At 42.4% G+C, this 22,487-nt stretch overlaps 1 protein-coding gene across 1 annotated transcript in view; it reads left to right on the forward strand.

Moving 5' to 3' along the window:
- Window positions 1–22,487, forward strand: part of GALNT1 (polypeptide N-acetylgalactosaminyltransferase 1) — a 664,945-nt gene that overhangs the window by 503,097 nt on the left and 139,361 nt on the right. The gene's annotated exons all lie outside the window — the stretch shown is intronic.

Consider the following 22,487-nt stretch of genomic DNA (forward strand, 5'->3'; position numbering starts at 1 on the left):
TGGGTTTCAAGAGCAATCCAGTGTTCGTCCTAATTCTGACAAAAACTTTGCTTCAAAAGTGCTCAAAATTGGAGAATGTAAATAAATATGTGTCACAATCAAGAGCAATACAGTTTTAGCAACGATCTGATAAGTGTACGTTTTGCATCTTTATTGGTAAAGAAATATTATCTCCACTGAAGACTGTTGTCACTTTAAGATTACTGTGCAGTCCGAGCTTGTTGAGAGTTGAGCATGATTGTGTGTATAGCCCAGCATCCAGTTCCTTGCTAGTGTCTACTTCCATATTTTTCAGACAACTGGGGCTAAGAGCCTTGGAATGTATGTTGCAGAAATAGAAATTATTGAAGACCAACTTTAGTCCAGCATTCATCAACCTTTGATCCGTTGAGCATACTGAATTGAAAGACTCCATGAGTCATTCTCTTCAGATATATTTCCCATCCTCCGATTGCCAGAGATTGCCGCACTTTTTAAAAAAAAATTTATTTATTTATTTGTTTCGGCTAAAATGCCATTAAAGAATCACAACACAATTCATTATAAAATGCATCAAGTCACAATTTTTAATTACATTTGGAACAGGTAATACATTTATAATCTAAAAAAATCCCAATAAACCTATATCTGGACTCAATAAAATACCAATAGCCCTTTTAGCGCTTGATAAAACACATTTGGTCATACAAACTCGTCTCTTTGGCATTACAGTTTTAGGCCTTTTTTCCTGCGCATTAAATAGATCGAATACAGAAATCGGCTAACACTGAATACTATTGTTTGGGTTGTGTCTGTTTTGATTATTCTTAGTGCCTGATTACAAGATCTTATTCCTAGATGTACACATAGAGGCTTGATCCATTTTCTTCTGGCCAGTGCATAAGCTGTGCAGAAGAAAAGGATATGAGGGTCATCGTCCTTCTGGTTGCCCTCACACATGTTGCAGGTTTCGTCTGCCACTGGTGCTAAACCATTGGTCCACCTAGACCAGCGCGCCAAGGTTGTTTTGGTCAAAAGGTTTCCATATCTTAATTTCATAAGAAGGGTTTTGGCAAGTGGAGGCTCAATTTCGTCAAGGAAGGCCTCAAAAAAAGGCTCATCCTTGAAACTCAGAAAGTTGGTCACTAGGGTCCCAGCATTATTCACATTTGTTATTAGGTTAGACACAAAACTCCAAAAAGCCCTTTTTACAACCAGTTTTGAGTTCGGCGGTAAACCTTCCGGATCCTCCCAAAAGTGATTTAAACCTATTTTGGTGAACCAGATTTTAACATGTTTTAGCCATGGAATGGTGTTCAGTTTGTCCAACCCCAGTATCTCTTTTAGACCTTCCCTATAATCATACAATTCAGGTGTCTGCCAAAGCCTTACCCATAGCATTAGTGGCCGGACGATGGTGTAGTGGTCAGTCCTTTTAACATTTAGATCCAGCTGGAGTGGCACCAAAGGAGTACCTCTTGGAGCCCTTACCAAACTTCTCATAAAGTTATTATCCATAACAATAAATGTGTCCTTTGACATGGGCCCCCAAATTTCAGCGCCATATAGGGCCGCTGGTTGGACTTTGAATTTGAATAACTCCACTACAGGTGACACAGCTTTACTAGTACTCCAGCTTTGTTTTCTAAGGATAGGCTTTACATTCTGTGCAAATATCAACTTGCTTTTTTCGATTTGGGGCCGCCATGAGAAGTTAGAATCTAACGTGACCCCTAAATATGAAAAGTTTTGAACAAATTTACAATTTCTCACCATTCAGAATTAAACAGCCTTTATCTGGTTTTGATGGGTTTAGGGCCATACATTTAGTTTTTTTCCCATTGATTTCCAATCCCTTCTTGCTGCAATAATCGCTAAAGGAATTAAGTAGTGCCTGAAGACCTTTCTTAGTTTGAGAGATCAGGATAGTGTCACCTGCTAATAATAATGAAGTTACCTTTTCTCCATTAAATTTCGGTGAATCATTTTTACACCCCTCGAGATGTGCAGGGATGTCATTCACAAAAAGGGAGAAAAGTGTGGGGGCCAATACGCAGCATTGGCGCACGCCACGCTCGATAGGTATTTTTTGGGTTAGTTCCCCGTTTGGACCCCACCGCACTTTTGCAAAGTTCCCAACATGCAGTTCAATTATCTGTACCAACAAACTGCTGGGAAACCCTGCTTCACTCAATGTTCTCCATAGAAGGTCTCGTGGCACTAGATCGAACGCTGCTCTCAGATCAACGAAAGCAACGTATAAGTGGCCCTTATTAATGTGTACATATTTCCAGTATATACAGCAAAATCTGAATACTTGGTCAATTGTGCTCACTTTACATCGAAAACCGGCTTGATATTTCGTTATAATAGCATTCTCCTTCAACCAATCATTAACACGACTTAGGATGTGTCTCGAGTAGATTTTTTGGAGAATGTCCATCAGGCTAATTGGCCGATAATTAAAAGGGTCCAGCCGATCCCCTTTTTTAAAAATTAAGATAATTTCTGCTCCCCTCCAGCTTCCTGGGAAATCTAGACTGTGGGATAGTTTATTACACAGGTAGTTTATGTACGGTGCCCATATCTTTAAGTCGTGCTTGTACAAATCCCTGGTATCTTGTCTAGCCCTGGCGCTTTGCCACTTTTTACCGAGTTTATTGCCGCCTCGGTTTCTTCTATAGTGAATTCCAGGTAGTCTAGGGGGTATTTAAGCCACGGGGCATCATCGCCGGAGACACTTGACATTGTGTCAAACTTTTTGTAAAGGTTCGTGAAGTGGTTAACCCACGTTAGCTCGTCTAGGTAAACATCTTTTGCCACTCTCCCTACGTGGTTACCATTAGCGACTAGCCTCCAGAACCCTACATTATCCTTTGATTTGACAGCTATCAACAGGTCCGCCCAGCTTTCTTCCTCCCAAGCCTTTCTTGAGGCATTTTGTACCTGCTTATAAATTTTCCTTGCTATTTTTACATCTTCCGCAGATTTTGATTTAATCGCAAGCAGAAGAGCCCCCTTGGATTCCCTACATAATCTGTCATACCATGGTTTACTATGGGACAGATTATGTAATTTTTTATCATATTTCTTTGGCATTTGTGTGACTAGCGTTCTCAAAGCTCTAAAAAAGTTTTTGTGGAGTGACATAAAACAAGCAGGGTTTTCATCATCGGTAGGGGAACCTATAAAAGCTTCAAAGGACCCTGCAAATAGTGTGTAGATTTCGGCAAGAATCTCACCATGCTCCAATATGTGAGACCATTTAAGTGCTCATCTGTTATTACTGACAAGGATCTCATCACTCGTTCCGCTATTTACATCAGTTGTCGGCACATGCACAACCCCCAGGAGCAAAGAAGCTTCTAACAATAGACCCAGGGGGTAGTGATCACTTTCTAGCCTGTCCTCTACCTCAAAATCAATCATACTCTGCCAAATAGACAGTGAGACAATTACAAAATCTAGATTGCTTTTGCAGTTGTTTCTTGAAAATGTTGGTTTTTTAGAGGTGTCAGATGGGAACCGCCCGTTACAGGCCCTGAGGCCATGCTCCGCAGACAACTTCATTAGTTGGACTGCCAAAACTGTACATTTAACAGGTTTATTATTCTCCAATGTTGGAATATGGTTAGCTTGGTCCTCTTCTTCAAAAATATCACTAAGCCCTGGGACCGGTTCATAATTGTAGTTTAAGTCACCAGCTATAATGACATATTCCTCTTTTCCAACTATTCTACCTAAAAGGGAGTCTAGTTTAGCTAGAGTGGGAGATTCTTTGGATGCAGGGGCAGGTCTATTGTAGACATTTATTAGGTAAAGTATTTTCCCTTCACATGTAGTGATTTTCAAAGCGAATATGTCAGGTGAATTTGTATCTACTACATCAATCTGTATCCTCAAGGTTACCTTCACCCAGGTTATTAAACCACCAGAGGGCTTCCCCTTGTAGATGGAATAGCACCAATTCCAAAGGATTTGAACCCTACCCTATGTGGTATAGCTACCACCCAAGATTCCTGTAGCAAACAGAAATCACTGGAATCAATAAACTCTGCCCATTCCAGGTCCCTCAAATTCTTGGCGACACCGGCTATGTTCCATGACACTAGTTTCAGTGACTCACCCTTGCTACTTGATACAACAGGTGGCTTCAGAGTTGGGGGTTCCATGTTTAGTAACATCTCTCTCAATGGTTCCTCTCCCAATGAGGCAGTATCTTCGCACATCCAACCTCTATCTCCCTGGATGATGGCATTATTTGTGTTCCTATATTCTGGTGGCAAAACATCTTGTTGTCTCTCTACCTGGTCACAATCTACCACCACTACCTCAATGCCGGTTGGTGGATTGACTACATCTAAATCTCTAATATTAGTATATGCACTGTGATCCTTTTTGTTTCCTACACCCGTATGCGCTTCTGGGTTTGCTCCCAAATTTCTTTCTCTTGGTTCGTTCCAAGTAGAGGGGTTTAATCTACGTGTTCTAACTTTGGTGCTAGATGCACGTCCCGCCAAAGGATTCAGTCAATCGACTGCGTCTAAGCAGCTGAATCTGTTATAGGATGGCAATCCCATCCATTGGCTTGAGTTTCCCAGGTTCCCACCACATGATCTACCTGAAGCACTATGGTTAACCATTGTCCACCTTCCACCACCCTCTGGGTACGTTTTGGGTGGGTAAAAGTAGGACAGTGGTCTAGTTTGAATTATATTGCTTCCATCTAACGTGCATGGGTTCCAGGATTGCCGCACTTATTAATAGTCTTCTTGGAACCGAGTTTGTGAGTCACTGTGTTGAGAATTCTTAACTAGTTGATTTTTACATGAAGTGACCAAACTAGGCTGAAATATAATTAAGGACTAGATCGTCATTAATGTTGCCAATGTTTTTAAAACATTATTACAACATATCTATCTTCATGCAACAGTTTCCGAATTATGCATTTTCTGATTAGCGGCACCCGGGGAAAAGAGTTCGGGAAATTATTTTATCCAGTACCTCGTCACCAATGACCTCTGCAATCCAGAGCGGTAATTGCAAACACAACAGTGATGGACAGAATCCAGAGCCATCCCGCCTGTGAGAGCTCGCGTATCTAAGTTTCGTAACATGGGTGCGCTATCCACCCTACTGTCCCAATCCTAGTCCTTCTGGACACCTTCACTCCCTTTGATTCACTTGACCTCCGTATACTCTTCCAAGGCATTGCCTGCATGTGCCTCTCCTACCTTGATGACCAATCCTGTCTATCTTAGAGCTTGTCCAGCTCTACGCGCACCTCTCGGCTGCTGACAATACAAGAATTCCTTCCTTTGCCCCACTACTTTTCCGTGTTGCATCATTCCTGCCTTTCTCTTCGATGCTCATTCCAGGTTTACGTGAAAGGTTGGCCATATACTTAACTCACTGTGTCTAAATGCGTCTCTTTATATTAAATCCACTGTGCCAAAAAGCATTGGGTCTCCCATCTTTCTCAGCAGCATACATTCTCCCCCGCTCCCTGGTAGGTTCACGAGTGCTCTGCAAGCCCTTGACTGTGATATGTGCCTGTTTCGTTCGACCTGTGCGAACTCCGTCCCTTCCTTTCTGTTACTCATCAAGCAGGATAACTTTAACAGAAACGGCATGCACCTCCTTTTTGCTGCTTCTCCCAAACTATTGATAAAGGACTTTAGCTTGACGGCCACTGTACCCTCTTACAATTTCTAAGGTCATCTCGGGGTCACTTGGTTCCCTGGATCCTTGTTACTTTTCTAACTTCTCGCAGTGCTATCCATCTACGGTTTTTGATCTCATATCACTGCACATACAGTCTGCCTGTTTTTACACATAATTCCCCCACTTCATTTGGAAATCCCACAACAGTCTTTGCATCCCCCGCGCAATTCAAACAGGTTCTCTCTTGGTATCACTAGACTAGACCTGGGATCCTAGAAAACTCCCCCTCCCCCCACCCGCCCCTCGGTGGGTGGCAAAGATTTCCAACTTGAGTGTTCCTCCAACATCTTCTCAGCTTGAGGCCAATACACCAGAGTACAGCACGCTCATTCCTGGGATTCTTAAGTAAATAACGCCTTGTGTTGTCTCCTCTTCTCGTGCAGGTTTTTATTTCCGAGAATGGACTTTCCATTGCTCAGAATCGCGTGTCACTGTATATATTCAGTGCGGTTTGTGCCGTAAACAGCCTGCGGATGGCGCGTGCAGTCATAACTCGAGCGTCATCCCTGCGCCTCGTGATAGAAATGAAGTGAACGTAGGTCCTTGTTCGCCCTCTGCCAGGCTGTAAGAAATGGGAGCGTGGTCCTCTTTGCTGTCAGGGTTGAATGTTATTAAGCTTCGATGTCCGTGGGGGGGATGTCATAACTCGACTCTATTTTGACGTATGTAGCCCACATGTTCAGACGGCCTCAAACAAACGGTGTCCTCTTGCAGCCTTTAATATCGGGTTTTGTCACGGAGCAGCGGAACAAGCACATCAGAACCATCCGTTAGTGTCTTGAGCATGACTGTGAGAGGCTGTCCATGCAGATTATGCATCAACACTGTTGCAGATGCGTTTAAATGTTGTTGCTGCCAGCAAACCTTTCCCTAAATAACATTTTCCTAGAATTGGTGCACGATTTGACTCTCCAGCCTTTGGATCCTTTACTCCCACATTAAATAGTTTGGAGTACGATATGCGACCACACGCATAAATGAGGCGCACCCTGCAAGCTAATGGGGCAATTGCGCCACCTACAGGACAACGGAAAAGTAATTGTCAATGTTCCACAGTTCAATTATATCGACATTTGTACTTGGGTATGACTTCGTCGTAGCTGGAGGCGCCGTTTGCACTTTAATTAGAAACTGTTTAGTTAACCAGTTCAACAATTAAAATGTTAATTGTCATTTATTTTTGCGGCATCATTTTAATTCTCAGAATACATTTACAGTGGCTGGAAATTGACCAGTCCTTACTCTGCCAGGCATATTTTTGGGTCCAGGAAGCCATACAAATCCGCCCCATCCAATCTCTCTATGTAATGCTTTTTTGCCCCCACTATGTCCTGTCATATGCTAATGATTAAATTCAGCATCTAAAACACTGAATTTCAGAGCATTAACGTTTGCTCCCGACTTTGAATATCCAAAGTTGTAGTCCTAGAAGAAAGTTTCACAGTGATCTAGGGAGGGGGGTACCTCTGTTAATCGCATAATTCAATAAGCATTGGGAGCAGAAAGGCATTTTGAGACTTCTTGGATTTGGTATGGGAATTATATTAGTAGGGTGAATATTTTTAGTCTTTTTGCAGGTGTACCATATAGCACTGAATTACCTCAAAGTTGCAGCATGTTTTTTTAATGTGTCAAGCGAAGTGTAGTAGTAGGTTAGTATTCGTGTATTAGTAATACAGCTTGTTTCTCCTTTAATAGAATTTTGATTGTAGAAGTGTATGAAGTAGCTTGTATGGGTAGCGACGTTATGGAATGGTGATGGGAGGACGCAGCAGGTGCATGGCGGGAGGCTGTGAACATCCCTGTGTGCACGGAGCAAGTCCAATAGATGGTATTCTGAATGTGGGCTCCGTGTCCTGAGATACTACATAAAGCCCAGAATGTTTTTCTCTACGCAGGGAAGCATTATGGGTCCAGAAGAGACCGAATGTCATGAGCTAGAACGTGAGGAGTGGTTGGGCTTCAAAACATGCACTTGTGTTGGTCCACTGTGCGGTTGTTTTTATACGGTTACATTTCACATAACGTTTGACGTGGGGTTAGGATTGCAGGTTAGTGGTTTGCCGTTGCTTTTGGAGCACGTTTACAAACGGTAATTAGAACCCAGTTATTAAAGCCAGCACCGTAGACGCTAGCCTGCATCTCAGACCTGCACTGATCAATTAAGTTAAATAAATTTCATGTAAAAACTGATCACAGAAGAGTGAAGTGCTTCTGTTGCTCGCATCATTAATGTAAATAATACAAAGGATAACATTGGAAACCGGTGTTCAGTAAATGACTCGAGACTTAACTTTGGTAATAAAACGGGAGTTTGAATTCTATTCTTGAGCCTAAAAGGGATGCCCTATAATATGACATAAAGTTCAAAGGAACATATATCTTTAAATGGCGAGAACAATCTATATCCACCGTCGGCTGCATTGTATCGATGTTGCACACGAAAGCTGCTTTGACACAATCACTGTGGTTATATGGTGCAAGGTGAGATCTTCGACAAGAGCACCACCAGAATATTGACAGTCTGTCACACAAGCAGTACTGATTTGAGGCCTGAACTAATTAGTGCATCTATTGGATAGCTACCTGAAGATCTGATTGAGGGAGTGCGGTCTTGGGAGAAACTGTGAAAGTGCTGCCAAGCAATGCCTTGCTTACGAATCGGTACCTCCACGCAAGTGACACGAGCCGCAGGACAGCCCTAGATGGACTGCAGCTACCAAAGTTCCATAGCAATGCTAGGAGAGATCGAGTTCGGACAAACTTTATTTAGTCCACAATTAGTTTGAAGTATTATATGTAGCAAAATCTTGTAAAGGATGGGTGCACACAGGAGCTGTGGAGTACATTTTGGGCCAGAAAAAACACTTAAGTTCACTGGTCTTTGCTATATGAGCTTAACAATGAAACTTAGTAAATTTAATCTCATACATTTGAAGCAGAATTGTACCTCTCTGGCATTGGAGCTGGTATATAAACTGAGACGTTCAATGTAAATAAATCCTTCACTGTATTGTAATGCAAAGTTATATGTAATCAGTCTGAGTGCCATCATAGCCACCAATATTCTGATAGGGACCTGGATTGCCCACCATGGTTTTGGACTCAATGCTGTCGTACTGTTGATACTTTATCCGCAAGATTGTGCGTTTGGACAACATAAACGTCAAAACTGTGCGAAACGGACTTCCTGCACTCCACAAGGATATATTGCCTGTAATCCTGGCTAGCTCATGGTGCACCCTCTGGACTTCTAAACCGTACAACAAACCTAGGGCATGCGCAACCTCAGAACATGACCACTCTGACTCCCCAAGGAAATCATGGAAGATCAGTCCCTTTCATTAGTAACTCATGCATGCCCAAAGGGAGACACAAGAAATATGCAAATCTGAAGTTCAAACATTTATTGAAACAATAAGATTCTTGTGTAAAATACGTATTCTGGCATTAATAGAAGGAAATAAAACCGAGTAATCAACATCACAGGAATGGTAAAGAAAATGAACAGTTCAACCATTGTGCTGTTATGTGGATGATATGTTTGCATATAATTGTGCTCCTACCTCGTGCTCCCTATCCTAGTGTGCCTAGGGTGGATGAATCTGCCAGGATCCCCTAGGGTGATCTAACTCCCCAGGTACCTGTGGGCATTTTTTCATCTGGGGCCAGTTTTGGTGTAGAGCTAGGCACCATCCCTGTTAGGAGGGAGGTAAATAGGATTCAGCTAGACTAGAATTCCATCTTGAGGTGACCTAAACAGTGTCAGCTGAATTCTCCTCTCCCTCAACCAAGGAGTGATGATATTTATATAATAAACTTCACCCATGTTGCCATGCCAAAGCCCCAGTCAGGCTGCCATTATTGATTCTATCTTTACAGGGCTGTCACTGAGCAGACAATAACAAACATCAACATTTTGCATAGTGAACTTAGCCCTTGTACAGAATGTTCAAGGCTCCGATAATATGCTATGGAAAAATGTAAATATAAGCAAAGCCATTTCAGAGAATATTATCCCATAAAGGCACGCAAGCAAATGTGTGTCAAGTGTCAATGTTCAAGAAAGATGTCAACTTTAAATGTGAGTATGTAAAATGGTGGTTATTGCCCGTCCTAAGTGACAACTAACAATGCCTTCATTAGGATGCCTATGGTGGAGTCAATGTTACTGGTGCTCCATAACTGTTTATTAGCCTGGAAAGAGGCACTTGGGCTGCTGATGACCAATTTAGTCGGTGTAGTGCAGTCTATCCTGTCCTAATGTGCCCTCCCTGCTCCTGTTTATTTATGGACTATCCAAGTCGTTCTGTTACAGGACGTGAGAAGACAAGAAATGTTTCCCTTTCTACCTCGAAACCAAACTGTCCCATTGATAAAGGTACAGGCAGGCAAACATTGATTATGATGTGTACAGGCGGTTTAGTGGTTATGGGGAGATTCATATAAAGGGCATAATGAGTGGTATGGCCGGGGATCCACGCCACTGGAATATGTCCATCAAGGTAATCCGTCTATTTGTGAATGGCCAGACCTATTTACTTACATCACAGAAAAGTAAAAAGGAAATGAAAGGGCACCAAAGAGAAATACAGTAAAAAGGGGTAAGGCGTGGTTGTAAAACAACCATGGCAACAGTATGTTGAATTGTGGGTATCCTCATATCTCTGTTTGATAGGTACATCTGTGCTAAGTGGAATGCAGTATTATCTAGTTCTCTCCAAAGTGATTACTGTTACACTTCAGGTGTGGGGTTGGTAACAAGTTTGATCTTCAAAGGTTCAGATCATGGCGGGCCTTGTGCATGGGCGAGCTGGGCCCTGGCCTGGGGTGCCAATATTCCAAGGGAGGCAGCAGGGAACTGCCTGACTCAAGGTTATGCAAATAGCAGTGTATTCATCCCACATAGTGTCAATCAGATCCCGTTAAGGGCTTTGTAAGCAGCCCTTAATGTGCCTTAGTGTAATTGCTAGCACCCCATCAACCCCATTGCCGTTATTCCCACCTTCCTCACAGCTTCTGCCCTCACACTGCAACGACCACTGCCCCCACAACACACACTACATTTTCTTACCGCCCAGGACGCTGTGCTGGTCAATCCAATATAGGGCTGAGCCTGGTTCAGATTAACCCCTCCATCTGTGAGCGAATTTGTCCAGTATTCAGGACACAGTTGTTAAACCTCATGGAAAAGAGAATATGCCATCTACTCTCTGGAACTCTATTTTTAAGAAATAGTTTTACACACTGTAGGTTTACTCCCGTATCATTCAGTGATCTTCCATGGTTTGAAAGAAACCCCACTCAGTACCTGTGCATTCCTATTTCACTCTTTGCTTCAGCATCTTGATTTCTTAAATTCTATGTTTGTCTATTCATTAGACTAAAATGCACTTCTTCATTACTTGTGCATTTAGTGCACATACCACAACACTTGCATCAATTCTTTATCCATGTTAAGTATCATTGCTGGGTACATTCCACAGGTTTGGGTTCCTTCTGCCCCTCTAACGCAGTGATGTCTTAATGAAAGGCATATATGCAGAAACCTGTTTATCTGGATAGGCCATGATTTCACAGGTGAGGAAAGAGGTTCGTGGAAGGGATTTGATTAGGCCACCAACATAATTATTGCTCAAGTTTTATACTTCAGTGAATCAAACACAAATTGTTCCCCAGGAAAGGGAGACTCTGTTAGATAGCACCTTTGCCTATTTTTCAATTCATGGGATGTTAATATACTGCCAGGGGAAGCTATAGGAGTCAAGAGTGAGCTTTGTGGATGGAGTAGAATATCAGGAGAGTGAAGGACAACATTAATGGGTGTGTCGTGAGCAGTCAAAAACCCAGGACATTGGTGCCGATAGTGGGTAAGGTACAGGCAAAAAGGTGAGGCTGGGAACCTCTCCTCGTCAGACTTAAAAAGGTCTTTCCAAACCAATAGATGTAATCTCTGGCTTAAAAGGACACACTTAGCAAAGGCATGTACTGTCAGTCCTACTATGGTCATTTAGTGCTTTGTCCACTCATTCATACTCCAGTCACTCACCTTTCCGGTATAATATGGGGATGACGCATCTTCTTTGAAATATATTTACGGCATTCAGGAAGAAATCTATGGAAAATGCATGGAGATGTTGCGTTTTGTGATCGTACCACCCCGAACCTTTCCATACACAAGCTAGGCAAAAAAGAGTACTTTAAAAAAAAATGTTTTGTTGAGATTTATCAAATGGTCCAAAGTTATTAGCAACACAAAAAAGCTTAACTAAGCAACATCTGACCTAAATAGATCTACCCAGTGGTGATCTCCACTGGCATACATGGATGGACGCATTCAGGCATGAACAAACAACCAGAGAGTTTACCCTTTTGGATTACTCTTTCCTGTTTCGCTTCTACTGTGTTATAAAAATAAAAACAATTATGCAGGATTTGCAAATTCAACTTGGAATTCACATATCCTACAAAAAAGTCTGAAAAAAAGGAAGTATTTGAAGCACTAATGCTGTGCTTGGCCAACAGCCAGACATGGGGTTGGCCACCTGGAGTGCTGGTTTCATGGGCGGGACTGAAGCCAGGATTAAAGGCTGACCCCTGCTGCGTACAGCCAAAATTCCATGCACTCTATGTGTTGGCCGCTCGCAGATATTGGGAACCGGGATGGTTGAAGGCTAGGCTCTGTGGCCAAGGTTCCCTGATGAGCATGGCCGAAGGTTGGCTTCCAACTGAGGGTTTGGTGCATGGCCTGGCCACATGCCAGATCCTGTGACCAACCCTGCAGCACAGTGCCGAATGCTGTGCATTTCCTTTCAGGCATGTGCTGTCCGTGATTAGCTGGATATTGGGCATGGCCTGAGGAGAGAGGCACTGTGTTCAGTCGCACTGAACTTAGCCAAAGGCCATGCGTAGGTGTGCGTGCCCACCTGCCGATGGTGAGGCACAGGGCCTTCAGCCAGGATTAGCAGGGGTTGACCACCCACAGAGTGTTGGGTGCTCTGGCTAACACCAGTGCACAAGGCCAAAGGTCGGGCACTGTGGGTGTTGGACACCTGTAGAGGGTTAGGGGCAGGCTGAAAGCCAGATCCAGCATCCAACCCCCTCCCCACCACTGTGCACAGCTGCAGTATGTTTACACCTGAGGCTGGCTACCTCCAGAGTATTGGACCAAGGAACTCTTTATAAAATCTCTGGAAAAAAATAAAGGTGAAAGTGAAGTAATGGTTAGAGTTTATTCCCCTCAGCCTATGTTTGAAAGAAATATGACAATTCACCTAAAACAGTTAAAGTGCCAAGGTTATAAATTAAATCTGAAAACCCTCTGAAATTCACAAGTTGATGTTGTGTCCCACATTGTAGTTGTAAAGTCACTGCAATGGTATTTGCAAAACTCATCATAACCAATGCAGGGAGCACCTATTAATTATGAACCGAAGAATGACATACTCGCATGTTCATTGACTTGTACACAAGTCAGCTAGTAGAGCATTTCATGTTTCTTGCATCTCCCCAGGTTAACCTTTCCAATCATCATTGCATGCCCGATGGTTTGAGTTTATATATGGCCACTGTTCCTCTACACAAGAGGCAACTATGTGCAGGCAAAGTCTGCCCCCCTCTGAGCAGGAATGCTGGGGCACCACAACAAACGGAGTCTGGATATAAAAAACTGTGTGGTCCAGGGCAAATACTTTATTTCACCATGCTGCCTTTATCTTTATTATCATATATGAGTACATCTTACACAATTGGAGTTCAGCATGTCTGTTGTACAAAAACTTGTTTGATTTAACTTTGTAGTTAGACAAAGGAAAGTAAATACCAAACTTCAAGATAAAGTGAGCAGTAATTGGTAAGAAGACAAAAGAGGACATTTGACCTCTGTCTTGGACATCAAATGTGACAAGATAAAAACAAGGTTTGAAGGCATCTTTATTGCTCGTTCACATTCAGAATGAATTTGATGCCTGTTCTTTGCCAGCTCTTTGCCAGCTCAAGCTCTCTCGCTCGAACGGGCCAGTAGGCCCTAAAATAGCTCACGCTGATAAAATTTGACTCGCCATAGCGAGTGGGTGACTAGATTATTTTGAGGCCTGAATTAAGGGCCAGGTCTTGTAGCACCGGTCCCGATTGATATCCAGCACAAGTTGACGGCCACTTGAATGTGTCACTCAGCAACTGGCCTGGATTACTATAATTAGCAACTCGCCCCTTTTCATTTACAGTATAAGTGGGTAGGCCTCTTCAAGTCCTCTTGTTTCCCATAGAAGTTAGATAGACTTTGTTACTCCTTCTGCATGTTTTTGCCGAGACTTTTAGATGGTATTCCTCCTTCCACAAAGAGACACACCTATTGAACAAGCACAATAATTTAGTCTTAGTCTGTCAATAGAGACATTTTGGAAGAATCAAGAGATGCTTAATTTCAAATTACCAAAATGTTAATCAAGTAAAACTCCCAGTGTTCATGCTAAATTACATAAGAACCCAATATCACGTTTATTTAAACTAAGCCACAAGATGAATCATCATTTGGCATTCTCTGTTGCAAGTTACCTGTTACAACTTTGGTGTTAATCTATCTAGGATTCTCACACTCGCCCCTCTCCCCCACCTCCAAATGGAATCGACATGCATAAGCTGTGCATGCAGTCTATTGCATCTTCACTTATAGGTAGCCATGACAGGCTGACAGTTTGTCAGGAAATGGTCTAGAGGCTTCCACTGCTGACTTGGATAATATTATTGCTCACTTCAAAGCATACAGTTGACTCGAGGGTGCGTTATTGTTTACCTGTGCAGCACACACTTATCCATATAACTTTATTTACACAAGCCCCACACCAAACCTAAAAAGAAAGCATTTTTCCAATGTTTTCGTAGCAGGCATTTCTGTTGCGTTATTTATTTTTTTATATCTAAAAAGTATACTTCAGCCTCAGATTCAGTAGGGTCTTCTGTGTGACGTTCAGTTGCCACACTTGTGATATCAAACTTCCCGTGTCCACTGTTGTCTTCTGGAGCCTTAATTTCTGTGTATGAAATGTTCATTAATTTAATTGTTGACGGTCCCTCCAGGTATTGAAGAGAGATACTGTTCCTTCTGACTTTTGATAATTGCTCTAACTGCAACTAGCACGTGCTCCAAAGATACATTGGCTAGAGGATATGGAAGACACTGCAGTGTCAAACTGCTGAGCGCTGGCCACCGGTCCGTCTTCCAATGCCAAATGTTTAATGGCTCTTGATCTACTAAGTCCTCTGTGGGTCATCCAAATAGTCTTGTACCGTTTTGTCAAGTGTCCTTGTTGTTGACCTTGGTTTCGCCTTTGCCTACGTGTGTACACTTGATTTAAGTCCTACTATAGTGATGAACCAACCCATTGCAGATGTTACAAGTGAAGCTGTTGGTGCTGTAGGTCAAGTGTCGGGCACTGGTGTGCCTACTGGCGGATGCTGCTTCTACATTTGCTACATGCTTTTCGATTCTGTGCCAATATCATGCTCTCCAGATGCTGAAGGCAGTCCTTAAGTTCTGCTATGGCCTGGAATTTGTATCATCAGGTCACTTGCTTTCCGGATGATAATATTCTTGTAATTTGAGAAATCCACTACTGAAGAAGGAATAAAAGGGAGAAACGCTTTTTGTATGGTGAATGCAGTATCATGGCACGGATGTACTCTTCGTAGGGTAAAATCTTATTGTGTTCTGAAAAAGGATAAAGCTGTTGACCAATACAGCTACTGTTTCACTGACATTGGTAAATGTTTGTAACACTTTTTGAAAATGTTCCTGTTGCATGTACAACAATAGGATTGTTTGGCTGTTGGTACTGTCCTTCTTGCTGTCTTCCCTTGATAAATCGCAAACAGCACCAGCATTTGAACAGACACTCCACTGGTCCTCATTTTTCAACCTCCATTTTCATGGTTTGGCATAGCAGTTGCATCCCCTCTATTTTGTAATATATAATTATTGATAGGCCTGTACTGCTCAAACAGGTGTTGCAGCATATAGTAGGCGGAGTTCCAGTTGAATGGCACCTCCTACATGACAGCTTTTACAACATGCTGAATGATCCTTAACTACTTCCAGGCTTTGAAAGAATGTTTTAATCAGTGCACATCTGGTGACAAATGTCCAGTATGGTGATGATTTCTGTTTCTTTTGTGAGGAAATCTTCCACAGTTAGGTTGATGCAGTGCGCTAAACATAGGACTGTGATGTATCCTCTGTCAGCCTTGGCTTTGACAATATTACTGCCATTGTCAGTTGCTGTAAACCTAATGCTGAGACCTCTGGGTTGAAACCATTCTTAGACATTTGTGTTACATTCGACGAACATATTGGCAGCTGTATGTGATTTATCAGTGGAGAACTCTGCAACTATTGCATAGCGCTGAATGCCTTGGAAAACTTCCTCCTAGTGGCTAGCCTTCGATTACCCCCTCGAAGGAAATCTAGTGTATAGAGATGCATCTGTAGTCTGTGCTCTCAAAAATCGTGTTAAATGGATGTTAATGGCCCTGAGCTGGCTGCCACCCACTAAGTCTGTAACCGTACTAACTCACACATTTAGGTACAGTTTGTAAAACATCATGAGTAGGCATACACAAACCAAACTCAGTATGCAGTAAAAATATTAGAAAGCTATTATATAAATATTTTTTATTATTCGGTATCTCTAATATTTAGTTTGAATAAATATGTAAAAACAATGTTTCTACAGAAAAGTATAATACATAAATCTTCCATTTTATGAATCTGAATGATGGTGAAAAATCTCAGTGATGTTCAATTGTATATCGTTCTGTAATTTCCTGCTTAAAATCACCATCACCAATAAGACCAGCAACCCATATTATTGTCTTAGCCAACACATATTTCGTGGTGGTAAAACGCTTCTTCAGGGCTAAATAGATGTAGTGGATAGTTGTTGATACCCAGATCACCATTTATTTTCCAAACCGGTACAGGCAAAAAACCTCTGACTGATAATATAGTCACTCTTGATCACTTGCATTCTCCTCAAACCATGAGAGATTAGAAAATCTCAGATGTTCTCTTCAGGCATCCTGGTCTGTGGCGTGTACTGCTATGTAAGATTTACATCAGAGAAAACATATATTTAAGATTCTTTACACATCACTTGCATTCTCCTCAAACCATGAGAGATTAGAAAATCTCAGATGTTCTCTTCAGGCATCCTGGTCTGTGGCGTGCACTTCTATGTAAGATTTAGATCAGAGAAAACATATATTTAAGATTCTTTACACATTTCTCTCCAAATAATTTTTACTTCCTGATTAATATACCTTAACAACCAAAAAGCATAATTCATTGTACGTTATATATTGTACATAGTGGACATAAATACATCTGTCATTATTTTATGCATTCATTCAGGATCACAGCGCCCAATGCATTTCAGGACAGCCTTTCCCTTAGTCGGTTAATTACCTATTAACAAAAAAATAAACAGTTCCACAAGTTGCCAAAGCTTTTAGGCTGCACTCTCCATCGGAAAAATCAGGCAACAGCGCAATCTGCAACTCCCTGGTTAATAAGGTTGCCCTAAGCGTTTCAGACATAAGTTGTCCTTGATTACAGGCAGAGCGACATCAACATAAAATGCAAAGACTGCTGCCCAATATTACAAGTAGCTTTATTGCCTACAGGTGGGGCCTCGTGAACTCACAGAATTGCATTCTGGGAACAGCAGTTTTTGCATCAGCCTGGTAGTTCATAATAAACACTCAATGTCCACTCTAAATATATTTTCACAATTTAGCCATTAAAGGGCTCAACAGGGAAAGCAGAGAAACGCTGTTAAATATAATAAGCAGCCAACTTGATGGACGGAAAGCGGCTCACAACATCCAGAGCCTTCAGGCCGCATTAACTCACTGCGGTGGTGCAATCCCCACGGCATGGCTGCCGTGCATTATAAACAGTTCCACTGTTTCAGATTCCTTACTTGAGGGATCCCTGTGGAATCACATTGGTGAAAAAGTTCCGTAATCTAAGAATCCTCATAAATTTATAGAAAGCCACCTCATTTTCAAGCTCATACTGCTATATGTCGGTACAAAAGATGTGCCTCTGTTTAAAACTGTTTCTTGTGCTTTAGTTACATTTACTGATGAGATGTTGATTATGAGGCTTTGGTTTGGCTCCTCAGACCCTTCTTGAGTTTGTCCCTTTCTTTTTCCTCTCCGGATTTTTGTTGAGTAAGAATTTATTTTCTTAGTTGTTGGTCCGAGGGTTGCCCTGAGTCCCCTGCCTCTCCTAAATGACACATCTATGGGTTTTTCCGGAGCTCCAGCCTACGCCAATACTTTTATGGCGACATTTGAAAATGAACATATTTTAACAAACCCATCTTGGACCGAAGGCTTAATCTTTTTTCGAAGATTCATTGACGACATTTTCTTGATTAGGAAAAACTGCGAAGAATCATTAATAGATAATATACAAACTCTGAATACCAAAGACTTGAGGATTCAATTTACACACACTATCAGAAAAAGTAGACTGTCATTTTTGGATGTTTGGTGATTTTATTGGATTTCAGTTCTATCCAAACGTATGTTCAAAAAGCCCATAGCTAGGAATAATTCCTTATTATTCAAAAGTTTTCGACCACCATCTCTAGTGAAGAATTTACCTTACTCTCATTTCTTAAGAACTCAACGGATTTCATCAGAATTGACAACATGTATGTGGACCATGCAAGCACAAAAATTAAACTACAAAGCCAGAGGATGCCCGGACGATCTGCTGGATGAACACATATCCTGAGCAATGCAAGTTAGCAGAGAGCTTCTTTTACAAAAAAATACTAAAAACAATCTAACAGAATGGTTTTTGTATTAAAATACTCTCCAGTTTCTAGGGAGATAAAAACAAGCATACATAAACGCTGGCAAGTATTAGAATCTGAACCGGACTTTGAAGGATTGTTCAAAGAAAATCCACGCTTTGCATATATACGTGCACGGAATTTGAAAGAACTTTTGGCATCCACCAAAAGAATAAAGCCACTCACTGGCAAAACAGGAACCATGAAATGCTGGAATTGTATTCATTGTAATAACGTTTCACTAGGAGAAAATCTTTTACACCCCTGAACTGGCGAACAGATAAGACTAACTCAAGCCACAGATTATAACTCCCAAAATGTGGTGTACACGATTAAATGTCCATGCGGACTACTTTACGTCGGCAAAACTGAGAGGAAGATGAAAATTTGTTTAACTGAGCATAAAAGTATAATTCGAAACAAAAACATCAATTCAAGTTTAGCCACACATTAGACACAAAGCCGACATACAATTGCACAAATCAAATTTAAAATTATAGAACAAGTACCCAGTCAGATTCCCAAAAACTATTGCAGAGGGAAGTATTCTGGATGAAGCGCCTAAACACACTGATGCTGCCATTTGGATTGAACGATAAATTTGAAATGGCATGCTTCCTATAATCAAGCAGATTAAATTGAGAGAGTCCACGCATAAACGGTTATACATTTTTAGGGCTTAGATTGAACTTATATTATTATTCATCATAAGGATACAATCACTATAACTTGATCATGCACTTTATATTGTACCAATATGCAATGTGGAAATAGTTGCAATCTGTTTGATTCATGTATTCAGTAATGAATGACTTAACACACTCACATTCCTGTTACACCACTCTAAGATGGGCCCAATTTCTTGGCCGACTAGTGGGTCTGTTTGATTTAGCTACTACAGCGATATGAGGTTGTAAGATTCGAGCGTTGTAATGGTCCCTGTGTTTTTATAGTACTATTCCAGTTTTCAACATTTTGCTGTGGATTTATGTTAATCAGCCGTAAACTTATAGTTCAGAAAATCTTCAGTGAAGAGGTTTTGCATAGTCAAAGATGGAGCAGATGAATTGATTAAATTACTGCGAGATTTTGAAATGGTATTTTTGTCAACGTCTGAGCACAAACATGAGCGCAGCTGGTAATCGGGATGACGGTCTTCCTCGCTATTTTGGTCGAGGAGGTAAGAATGGAGCTTCGTAGATCTCGCATTCTTCCTGTGACCATTGGAGTGATGTTGACCAACACGGGCATTGCCTTCATGCTATAGCAGGTACCATACATTTTGCTCTCCGGTATAGGGTAGAAGTCAGTTAAGGGAGTGAAGGTAGGCAGTTCTTTTATTTAAGCGGGTGAGCTTGGATGAATCCCCAGCGGTCACGGCATGACCTCTGAGTGGTTTGTTATTGTAGACTTGCGCTCGGTACAGGGAATTTGAGGGCAATACGTGACTATCACATTCAAATTGGAATTTAAGTAACGTCGCCTGTACCACACGGGCTGCTGTTCTGGTTTTACACAGAATATGGAGTGTTTCCCAGACACATGACATTTGACTGAGACGTTTATTACACTTTAAAGAGCATGTTTTGAATGTATTACATTTTCCACCTTCGCACATCATTTTGATATTTCTTTTTTTGTTAATAGGTAATTGCCCCTGACGAAGGGACAGGCTGTCCCGAAATGGATTGGGCGCTGTGATCCTCAGAATTTTTGAAGCTCAAAAATGAATGTATAAAATAATGACAGATGTATTTATGTCTACTATGTACAATGAATTACGTTTTTTGATAAAGTAAATTAATCAGGAAGTATAAATTATTTGAAGAGAAATGTGTAAACAATCTTAAATACATGTTCTCCAGTATTAGGGGTGTCTTTCATAGATTCACATGCCTGAATCATTCCCCGTCGTCGGAGTGGGAGTCCCACGGTATATAAAAAAGCAATAAAATGCTATAAATACCATAGTAAATACCAATAAAAACAAACCAGGAAGTAAAGTAGCCAAGCTACAGAAGAAAAAACTTCCACATTAGTGACTATCCCTGTCATTTTGTGTAGCCCAAACTGCAGCCAATCAGGCGACAGCACCCACCAGAAGGTTCCCTCCAGAGGCTCAGGCTGTCAGATTTTTTACCGCACGTCGTGTGCAGGGAGTCTCCCTGAGCTCTGCTCAGTTTCTTCATATATATTATATATATCTATTAAATTTTGTGATATTTCTCACACAAAGTCTATTTGTTGACCCTGTGTCACTGGTGGAAGGCTGAGACCGTTTCCATGGATCATTTGTCTGCCTGTTGCTGACATGGTTGGATAGAAGGGGATGTTCTTGTGATTATGGCTACCCCCCTTCTGATGTGGGAGGTGTTTTCGATATTTTTATGGCTTTACTTCACCAGCTGAGTTTGCTTCAAAGGTAAGGGTCTTTGACCTGCTACGAGTCTGCCTCCCACATCTACGCCCACGAGATTTACTCTCAGGCGTTTAGACTCGTTTTGTGCATTTTTTCTTCTGAGGAGATGCCAGCTTGCTGACTAGAAGCTCTTGGTATTCTACGACGGCAATCTCTGCCGTCACTGGTGATCTACGGTGTCACAGGACTACAGGATCCTGTTGACAGAGCCCTCAGATGCACTGGTTGTAAGTCGCAGGAGGCTGCGTTGACAGAGCCCTCAGATGCACTGGTTGTAAGTCGCAGGAGGCTGCGCAGCCGACAAGGAGCTTCGCTGAACAACAGCCTTTTTTTTTACAGATTGCAATTTTGCCTCGTCAATGCTCGCCTCGACGACGAGTTTTGCCGCGTCGACGACTAGCAACGTTGACTGTGAGTGGCATCGTAGACGGGAACCTTTCGTCCACGACAAGGGGGCTGCGTCGACGACGAGCCTCGTCGACGACGAGGGAGCTCCGTCGACGGCGAGCCGCGTTGACGGCGAGCCTCGTCGACGGTGAGGGGTGTCCCTCGTTAACGCTGAACAGCTATCGTCGACGGCGAGATGCCTCGTCGACGCTGAAGAGCACTCGTCGACGGTGGCAAGCCCCGTCGACGGCGAAGGACCTCGTCGACGGCGAGATGCCTCGTCGACGCTGTAGAGCACTCGTCGACGGTGGGAAGCCCCGTCGACGGCGAAGGACCTCGTCGACGGCGAGATGCCTCGTCGACGCTGTAGAGCAATCGTCGACGGTGGGAAGCCCCGTCGACGGTGAGGGGCCTCGTCGACGGAGGGGTGCCTCGTCGACGGGGAGATGAGGTGCCTCGTCGAGGGAGCAGTGTGTCCCTCGTCGACGCTGAAGAGCAGTCATCGACGGTAAGAGTCTCGTCGGCGTTTGAGAGCCTGTTCATCTGACATAGTCAAGACAGTAATACTCCCATCATAAACTGCCACTGTTTAAACCCATTCAGATGCGTTGGACATATATCGAAAGATGTAGATTTAATAACACTTTTGCAAATAAATTGTTTTTTAGCAATAACTGCAGTGCACTTTCAGTCCGGAGATCGTGGGCTTGCACATACACTGGGACTACTGGTGTTTATAAATGCAGATGAGTACAAGTGCGTATTTGTTGGAATAAATATTGATGAGCACATGATCGCTTTGTGATCACAACAATAGGGTCAAGGAACCCAGAACATGCATAGCCTTTTACACAGACCATCTTGCTGGCAATCTCCGAAGTGTTGCTTCACTTTGGAAATATTTACATGCATTCATGAGTCGCTGCTCTGCTCCCCAAGCAGTTCAGACAGTGACGGTTGGCGCAATAGCAGTGGGCCACTAACAGTGGCCCTTCTCACATGTGATCCATCGGCCATTGGCATTGAACCTGGCATCTCTAGGCTATCAACAGTGAGCCAATAAGCAGTGCAGTTGGGGGCCATTAACAGTGGGCACATCGGCAGTTGCCACGCAG

Source organism: Lissotriton helveticus, chromosome 4_1, assembly GCF_964261635.1.
Source record: "Lissotriton helveticus chromosome 4_1, aLisHel1.1, whole genome shotgun sequence".
In the NCBI taxonomy this organism is placed as follows: Eukaryota; Metazoa; Chordata; class Amphibia; order Caudata; family Salamandridae; genus Lissotriton; species Lissotriton helveticus.